This window comes from Anabrus simplex, chromosome 1 (genome assembly GCF_040414725.1).
Source record: "Anabrus simplex isolate iqAnaSimp1 chromosome 1, ASM4041472v1, whole genome shotgun sequence".
Taxonomy (NCBI): domain Eukaryota; kingdom Metazoa; phylum Arthropoda; class Insecta; order Orthoptera; family Tettigoniidae; genus Anabrus; species Anabrus simplex.
The window spans coordinates 183,782,415-183,789,119 of record NC_090265.1 but is presented as its reverse complement, the minus strand read 5'-3'; the positions used below and the strand labels follow the sequence as shown (position 1 = coordinate 183,789,119).

The following is a 6,705-nucleotide window of genomic DNA, read 5'->3' as shown; positions in this document are numbered from 1 at the left end:
TTAGAGCCACCCTGACCGATACAAAATCCAAGGTGAAGTTCCACGGATGTCTCTCGCATTCCTTTGACATCAAAACAGGAGTCCGTCAAGGTGATGGGCTATCCCCGATACTCTTCAACTGTGTTCTTGAAAAGTTCATCAGAACCTGGCGGGTGAGATTACAGGAAACCAACTACAGTCCATCGAGAATAGGAACCAAATCTAAGGGGATCGCAACAGACTGCTTAGCATTTGCCGATGATATTGCTGTTCTTTCAAACGACATAGAAACCGCTAGAGCTCAAGTTGAAATTTTAAAGGAAATTGCCGAACAAACTGGTTTGCAGATATCGTTTGAGAAAACAGAAGTAATGACTAACATCAAAGAGGCTCCACCAAAACTCCATACAAAATACGGGGACATCACCCGAGTAGACAAATTCAAATACCTGGGTGAGATAATCATGAAAAATGGACTGGACAAAGAAGCACTTCAGGAGCGAGTACGCAAACTGGAAATAGCCTACCAAACATCCCGCACAATCTACAACAAAAAATGCCTATCCCAAAACGCCAAGATACGTCACTATGAAACAGTTCTGAAGCCATTAGTTCTATATGCAGCCGAAACCCTGTCTCTAAATGCCAACAAAGGACTCCTTGAAGAACTGGAGAAAAGAGAACGCAAAATTGTGAGAGGAATCTTGGGATCAAAGTACAGAAATGGAGTCCATCAAAAGAGATCCAACAAGGAAGTCTACAGCAAAATAGAGAAAATTACCGACACAATCAGAAAAAGACGGGCACGATTTTACGGTCATCTGAAAAGAATGGACGGAAGAAAGTTAACTAAAGAAATATTTCACTTTTTTGATTCAAACCCCAAAACCACAATTCCCTGGTTTCTTCTTCTTCTGGTTATTTGCTTTACGTCGCACCGACACAGATAGGTCTTATGGCGACGATGGGACAGGGAAGGGCTGGGAGTGGAAAGGAAGCGGCCGTGGCCTTAATTAAGGTACAGCCCCAGCATTTACCTGGTGTGAAAATGGGAAACCACGGAAAACCATCTTCAGGGCTGCCGACAGTGGGGTTCGAACCCACGATCTCCCGAATACTGGATACTGGCCGCAATTAAGCGACTGCAGCTATCGAGCTCGGTATTCCCTGGTTTAGAAATACCAAAGAAGACCTTCAAATGCTACATATCTCAGCTGAAGACGCCCTTAACAGAGATCTCTTCCGCAAGAAAATATTGACGAACGGGCTAAACCGAGACGAGCAACCGAAGAGAAGACACGGTGCCCCTTGGACAGAGGAGCGTAAGCAGGCCCACTCACAAAGAATGAGGGAAATTTGGGCTCTAAAGAAGGCCATGTTCAGTGTCAAATGCAAAAAGACTTAACGTGGTCCTTGATGGCCCCAGCGAATTATATATATATATATATATATAAAATAATAATAATAATAATAATAATAATAATAATAATAATAATAATAATAATAATTTTACCTTGACTCTACTTTTCGTACTACACTCAGATAATAAACAGTCATATATTCCAGTTTCCTATTCACCACCTGGCCTTCAAACCTCTCAGCTTACTTCCGAATCGAATGTTGCTGGGATCAAGAAATAAATAATTGATATTTGCTTGTTGTTTATCGATCGTTTTGGCTTGAAATCAACGTTGTAAATGTGTTAAAGTATTGTGTGTAAATTTATCTACTTCTAACCCTGATCTTGTCTTATGTATATTTATCAAATGTACTCAATTTTGATTGCTTTCGCAGATTTTAAAGGAATGACTCAGAATAAAACAAAAAATTCTTAAACACAAGCAAAGACGAAACAAAATCAAACAAATATAATTTAAACCTGCCACCCAAACAACACTTTAGAAATGTCACACACGGGAAAAAAGGTAAATCATTTTGTATTGTGAGAAGTATGTGGGAAAAGTGGCCGATGAATTAAAATAAATAAATAAATAAATAAATAAATAAATAAATAAATAAATAAATAAATAAATAAATAAATAAATAAATAAATAAATCTACGTTTCCTAATCGGACGAATGTCTGACATGACGCAACTCTGGCTTTCTTAGCCCAAGTTCGCCGGTTCGATTCCGGCTCATTTCAGTGGTATTTGAATGTATTCGAAACCTTTATAAAACTTATCAACTTCTTCCTCGTCTGTACCCTCACATGATTTATACACTGAGACAATTCTCGCCGTAATTCCCCCACAGCTAAATCTACCTACATCATTCGCTCATTTACGTGCCGAACAGAAACCGATGAACAGTCCTCCCCCACACTCTTCCCTTTCCATTTGACACCTGTTAAGATCATCTTTTAATCTCCTTTGTGTTCGTCGGTATCTCCCCTTATCCGAATAGCATTAACACATAACACGTCCAGGCGCATCATTTTTTCCTACTCAGCGAGTTCTAATTTCTTCCTTCGATAAGCCCCATTATTATTAGTAGCTCCCCATCGAATTCCTCGTCGTTCACAAGTGCTTCCAAGGAGTCTCTGGTCTGTCAAATAGAGGATGGACTCCGCCACTCCCATAGGTCCGTGGCTTGCTTACAACTTTCTGAGCGTGCTACCCTGCTTGCACAGAATTCAAGCGAGAATACCTTCTCAAAAGGTTAGCGACCATGGTGTATTGCATAGTTCTAGTCGCATGAGCACAAGAAGGGCCCGGCCCAGAATATCCATGATACCCATTCCTATTCTGTAGTACCTGGTATGCTGACTCTCAGGACCACTTACTAGGCCATTCAGCCATTGCCCATGGTTCGCGGACTAGCAATTGACTACAGTAACCTACACCACGAACTACATACTACTACTAAAAAATAAACCCCCATGGCACTAGAGCCATGACGGGCCTTGGCTTACTAAGCGACTGTTACTCAGCCTGAAAGCCTGCAAATTGTGAGGTGACGCATGGTCAGTACGACGAATCCTCTCGGTCGTTATACCTGGATTTCTAGAGAGGGGTCACCATCTCCGGCTGAGATAGCTCCTCAGTTGTCATCACTCAGGCTGAGTGGGCCTCGAAACACACGTCAGGTCCATGTAAAAATCCCTCACCTCGGGTGAGAGGCTGGCACATTATAAGTGGCTGCCCTACCCTAGCTCCTGCTGAGTAAGGTCTACACCCAGTGATATTTCAATGTTGCAAATATTATCCACTAGTGGATATGTCTGGGCAAAGATCTGATCACTGTGCGTAGAGCGCAACTAGTTTATGATAATCAGAAGTGAAAAGGCTGACATAACAAGTCACCAGCGGGAGCAGGTACGTTGCGTCTTAAAGATTCCCAGGTTGTTCAATACTTTGATGGAGAAAATTGGAGGCATGTAAGTAGCGTCCGAAAAGGGGTGTACAAATATACTGAAACATAGAAAACATACGTAACAGATACGATGCGGAAGATGCGATTGATATTCTATGGACATTTATACAGAATGGATGACAACAGGTTAACCAAACAGATCTTCAAGTATCTTTGGAACAAGAGGTCAACAACAATCTGGATTCATGAAGTCAAGAAATATTTGGAAAGAAACAATATATGAGAGAAGAAGCAACAACAGAGAGAGAGAGAGAGAGAAATTTTTAGAAGACAAGTGTTAAAAAAGGAAGGATTCCAAGGTCGGGAGGGAGAGAAAACAGGCTCAAAATGGTTCGAGGAGATGAAAAGGAGACATGGTGAACAAATGAAGGAGAATAAAAGGAGGAAGAAGGAAAGGATGAAGCATTGAAATTGTCACGTGGTCCCTAGAAGACCCTTACGGAACAATAATAATAATAATAATAATAATAATAATAATAATAATAATAATAATAATAATAATAATAATGTAAGTTGGGTATTCACCCCGAAGGCTGGTTTGATCCTCCACAGCTCTGCCAACGGCTGTTATAGGTGGCCTAGGCATCACTGAAGAGGCGTACTAGAGAAATGAGGAGTGAGGTAGCTTCCCGTTGCTTTCCTCACCGAGCCAGAAGTTGTTCGCATATCAGTCTGCCAAGCCCACTGAGATACACGCACCAACTGATCCTATGAGTGATATTTTCATACCATTCATAACAGGGACTGGCTGCATAAGGAATGGTATTACTAGCATTACACATACCTCAGTCACTTTCATATTGTCAAAGCCAAGGATGAGACTGAGACAGGTCAATGAAAGTAACAAATTTATTCTATCCCATACCAGAAGACACAGTGCACTGTAAACAATACATCTCGCCAGCAAGGGCATAATAATAACCGCATGGCAATTTAATTTGACGCCGTTAAGGTTGCATGTGCGTCAATTTTGTGAGTTTCACTTTACCAGACGGCAGAGTGAAATCGACCACTGTTAGGCGATATACGGAGGAGTTCTTAATTAAATTTGTCGGATAAACATCAAACGTATCGCCAGAGATCTTTTACATGACGACATCACACGACATGGAGGGTCGAATGGACTTTCATCGCCCTTCAAAAATCCGACTACCTGCGTTCTTGTGATCCGGGGGCCGAAAATGTACCACTGATACATGGGGACTAAAGGCATGGATGAAATGTAAATAGAACTCTGGCCTCCGCATAGGAGATTAAGTTCCCATTATCACAGAGCTGGCTTTAGAAATAAGTTCGCTTACTGTTTCCTCATTTCCACCCATAAAGTCTTCTAAAGGAACCCCAATATGTCTCGAGGATAAGTATTTTTGTTGGTTAATTAAGATTTTTTATTTCCAAAACGTGCCCACCAAGGAGAGAGCTCTCAAACAGTCTTATGTTATGTTCTTGGACCTTGTTGTCTATTATAGGAACATAAATTTTAATGAGGAAATTGTTGAAGAACCGGATCTCAAGCCACTTCGCCTTCCGCACATTCCGCCACACCTCACTGTTAAACAAATTGCGCGCAGTCGGACCAGTCAACTAGAACTCTCTAATCTTCCAAATTACCAGGCCAAGAAATTTATACTCCAGTCCAACTGACAGGAGTTACACGAGCTACCGTTCCTCATTACGGAGTTCAGAAACAGTGCTATCTTATTTTATCGTTTCTGAACAAGACCTACGTCAAGAAACATCTACAAGCATTTTTTACAACGTACCTCTTAATAATGCCAATGAGAACTCAGGAATGATGTACTAAAACCGTGAAAAGCGCACACTCTTAATTTGGGACATTCTTACGTATAATACTGATATTATCGGCGAAGAAATGTGCTATGGACCATAATTATGTTCCGTTTATTGAGCAGATTATTCTACAGTAAAGTTTTGATGGGACGGGCCTCATTCTTCCTCGAAGAGAACTCTGTCTTAATAAATGTAGCCTGCACCAGAAACCACTCATCATAGATGTACTTCTGCAAAATTGGCGTCCCTAGCACGTTCATTGAGGTCCAATGAAGTTCTTCCTTATTAGTCCAAGAGGGTGGAAAGTGTCAGGTGTAAAACTATTAGAAACCAACGATCATACCATACACCGGTTCTCGTCCGATCACCGCAGTTAAGCAACATTGGGCGTGGTCAGTACTTGGATGGATGACCGCTTGGGAACACCACGTGCCGTTCGCTCAATTTCCTCGCCGGCCGCGTAGCCTACCCTGCCTGCCTCTTACCCGGAGAGTCCGGGTTCGATTCCCGACCAGACCAGGGATTTTTACCTGGATCTGAGTGCTGGTTCGTGATCCACTCAGCCTACGTGATTAGAATTGAGGTGTTATCTGACGATGAGATAGCGGCTCCGGTATAGAAAGCTAAGAATAACGGCCTAGAAGATTCGTCATGCTGACCACACGGCACCTCGTAATCTGCAGGCCTTCGGGCTGAGCAGCGGTCGCTTGGTAGGCCAAGGCCCTTCAGGGCTGTAGTGCCATGGGATTATTTTAAAACTATGAATAGAAGCGAATTCTCGCATCCCTTGTGATAGCAGATGAAACGAGAGTCGCTTTCCCCAATGTATGCATGTCAAGTCCATGTCCCGTTTCTCTACGGGGTTGGGTATGAAGTGAGATGAATCATCGTAGCGAGTTTTTACCATCGGATGCCCTTCCTGACGTCAACCTCATCAGAGGAGTTAATGAGATGAGATGAATGATATGATAGTCCATATCAAGGAAGGAAGAGAGAGAGAGAGTGAAACCAGGTGCCGGCCCAAAGCTAACTCCTGTCGAATAACACCAAGGGGTCTGCTCAAGGCTTCACGTCCCCATCCGACGGACGAATCACCAACCACAGCGTCATTGCTCTCACTCCATATGAGCACTGCGGAGAGGTTTAGAATTTAATCCAGGCTTTTGAAACGCAAGCTAGTGATTAGAAAGTGTATACCACCGCCTCCCCTACCCTGCCAGTCAACATTCTGATGGTTAAATTCTTTTCGACCAACGGGACTCGAACCACAGTGTTAGGCCATTATAGACCTCACACCAGGCGAGCTTATGAAATGGGCAGACGTAATGCTATTATTTTTCTTTGGTTGGACTGCAATGGAAACAAGTACACGGGAAGTGATAAAATCCGATCAATTAAGAGGAAAATGTTTTCTGTAGAATGAATACACTAGCCTGTGAATTTCGACTTCATGAATATATCCTAAACCAAAAAAATGAACATAACATTGATGCGTTAAATCAGAGAACCGAACTCATCTCTGCCATCACGAAAGATATATGGGCAAAATTGCAACGGCTAA

At 42.3% G+C, this 6,705-nt stretch overlaps 1 pseudogene; it reads left to right on the top strand.

The window, feature by feature from the left end:
* Positions 1-5,473: 5,473 nt before the first annotated feature.
* On the top strand, positions 5,474-5,585 carry LOC136859389 (5S ribosomal RNA; annotated as a pseudogene).
* The last annotated feature ends 1,120 nt before the right edge of the window (positions 5,586-6,705 follow it).